Source organism: Trichosurus vulpecula, chromosome 3 (genome assembly GCF_011100635.1).
Source record: "Trichosurus vulpecula isolate mTriVul1 chromosome 3, mTriVul1.pri, whole genome shotgun sequence".
In the NCBI taxonomy this organism is placed as follows: Eukaryota; Metazoa; Chordata; class Mammalia; order Diprotodontia; family Phalangeridae; genus Trichosurus; species Trichosurus vulpecula.
Window position 1 is genome coordinate 160,506,169 of NC_050575.1, and position 3,254 is coordinate 160,509,422.

Here is a 3,254-nt window from a genome sequence, read left to right on the forward strand (position 1 = left end):
AATATGTTGTACTTGTGTTTGTTTATGAAGAAACAATGCTGACTACACTAAATTCAGTTAAGATGAAAATATTTAGGAACTTGTCTTAAGTAAATTTGTATATGTGTACAATGTTAGATGCCTTTGCCAACATATTTTGAACCCGGAAACAGAAGATCCCTCACTTTCTCGTAACTCCCTTGTGCCTTTTTGTCTCCTTCGGTTTTCATCAATCTACAGAGTATATACAGTTTGAAAAGGACAGTTGTAGTTTTATTAACTTTTGAATGCTGCATCTGCAGAGAAAAAAAGTAGAATTAATTGATATGAGTTGCCCTCCTCTCCCTATCTAATTGCCAGTATCGTACCAATAGCAGTAACATTGTCACAGTACTTTGCATTTCTTATAGTGTAAATATTGGGAGGGGCCTTAGCAAAATCTAGTCCAATTCCTTCATCTTACAATGGGAGAACTAAAGCCCAGAGAAAAGAAACTTGCCCAAGGCCACACAATGACTCACAGAATCAAAACTCATGTCAACTGGTGCCAGCTTCTCTTCTCTAGTTGGACTAAATTTTCTCCATGGATATTCATTTTCATTTCATCTCTGTGGCTCTCCTTCATCCTGATAGCTTTCTTTCAAAAGGCACTCCCAAGCTGGACCCAGAACCTTGGAAAAGGTCTGCAGCAATGCTCCCTCACCTGCACACTGAAGCCCCGCTCTGTCAGGCTGAGGTCCATCCCTAAGCAGCTGGTGAGTTAATGGTACGCAGCAAAGTCTGAATGCCAACCCCAAGTTACGTCCCTATGAGAACACCCAAGGGAGAGAGGGAAGGCAGAAATAAGGAAAAAGAAGTACAAACCTGTTATTGGAAGTCATTTGTACATGGACAGGATGATAAACAAGGCCAGAGAGTGACCGAGGAGACGTGACAGAGAATGACCATCCTCTACACCCAGAGGATCTGGCAATGTTCTCTCCAAGAGTCTTGGGATGTGATGGACAGCCACCAATTCTTCTGACTGAGCCAGCTGCTGCTGTGCAGAGCCAGGAGCCAGCAGTTCCAGGGTGACCAGGGTCTCTAGGGCTAGCTCAGCCCACTGCCTCAGCTTTGACAGTGGGGATGGAGCTGGAAGACTGGAACACAGTTTATTTCCCTCTAGCCAGATAGCAGGCAAGACTTGTATTCATGGAGGGAATTTGCCCAAGATCTCCATGTTGGTAGAAGCTTCAACCCTTTGGGGGGATCAGGGCAGCAGTCCTACAAAAGGGACAAAGGAAAAGCTTGTCTGACAAGGGAATGACACATTCAGGACAGACATTCCACAAAGAAGGTCTGCACACAGGGAGGAGCAGGGATTTCTGGAAGGCACTGTCATAAGTGCTGTAGCAGACAGAGCACTCTGGGATGGTCTCGGGCACCTCTCTGGGCTCAGTCAGACTTGGAGGGAAGACATTTCTTTCTATGGTACCATATGGGGCAGCAGTAGCATTCTTGAAAGAACCACTGGCACCAAGAGTCCCAAGTATTGTGGGCATGGAAGCCCTCAATCTGGGACTGAACCATCTTCTGATATACTTCCCTTTGCAGAATATCCTTCAGTTGGTCCTTCTGGTGCAGCTCAGTCAGTAGTAAACTGAACCTTGTACTTCCTCATAGCCTGTCAGGCTGTTTGGAGAGTGCCTTAGTTACTAACCTTCCTGAGTTTGTGAGGTCACAAGGCAGCCCTCTTTTCTTCTTCTCAATTAGCAACCATAGTGATGCATCTCCAGAGTCCCCTCCTCCACATTCCTGACACACAGAGACACACCCCCCCACAGGGATCATTTCGCAAGCCTAAGGCATGGCATTACAGTAATCATAATTCACATTGACAAAGCCCTTTCCTACCATAACCTGGGAGGTGAGAAGTCTAAGTATTAGCAACTCCATTTTGCAGATAAGGCACTGAGGCTCAAAGAATTGAAGGAGCTTGTCCAGAATCAACCAGTAAGTTTCAGAGTTGGGAGTCGATCTCTCTCCTCAATCTAAGTTCAGAATTCCTTCCACTCTATTACATTTTCTCTCAGTACAAATCATTCTCTTTTTAAATTAACTTATTTATTTTTAGTTTTCAATATTCACTTCCATAAGATTCCTCCTTCCTCCCCAAGATGGCATGCAATCTGATATAAGCTGTATGTATACATTCATATTAAACATATTTTTACATTAGTCATGTTGTAAAGAAGCTTTAGAACCAATGGGAGGAACCACAAGAAAGAAGAAACAAAACATAACAACAAAATAAAAGGAGAGCAAATAGTATGCTTCCACCTGCATTCAGACTCCAAAGTTCTTTCTCTGGACGTGGATAGCATTTTCCATTGTGAGTCTTTTGGGGTTGTCTTAGATCCTTGCATTACTAAGAAGAGATAAGTCTATCAAAGTCAGTCATCATACAATGTGGCTGTTACTGTGTACAATGTTCTCCTGGTTCTGCTCGTTTCACCCAGTATCAGTTCATAGAAGTCTTTCCGGGTTTTTCTGAAGTCATCATTTCTTATGCAATTCCATACCATTCATACACCACAACTTGTTCAGCCATTCCCCAGCTGATGGGCATCCCCTCAATTTCCAAGTCTTGATCACCACAAAAAAAGCTGCTATAAATATTTTTGCACATGTGGGTCCTTCTCCCATTTCTAGGATCTTTTTGGGATACAGACCTAGTAGTGGCATTGTTGGATCAAAGGGTATGCACAGTTTTATAGCCCTTTGGGCATAGTTCCAAATTGTTCTCCAGAATGGTTGGATCAGTTCACAACTCCACCAACAATGCATTAGTGTTCCTATCTTCCCACATCTTCTCCAACATTTATCATTTTCCTGTTTTTCCATGTTTGCCAATTTGAGAGATGGGATGCGGTACCTCGGAGTTGTTTTGCAAATCTTTCTTTCCATCAACACGTCTACCCCATCCCGGTCCCTGTCCCCCGTGCCCCTCCCTAATTCTCATGACCCCATCCCATTACTGTCCCCACCCTTCATCTCACCACACACAAGTTCACACACATTTACACCCCAGGGCGGCCTCATTTATAAGTGAGATAGGTAGCACGTGTCTGTGGTGCAGCATCATAATAACAGCTCCTATTTACGTGAGATTCTGCATCTATTATCTCATTTGATCCTCCTGACAATTCTGTGAGGTACTGGCTGTTGTTATCATTGCTCCTATTTTACAAATGAGGCTGAGGTGAAGTGATTTGCACAGGCTCACACACACCTGA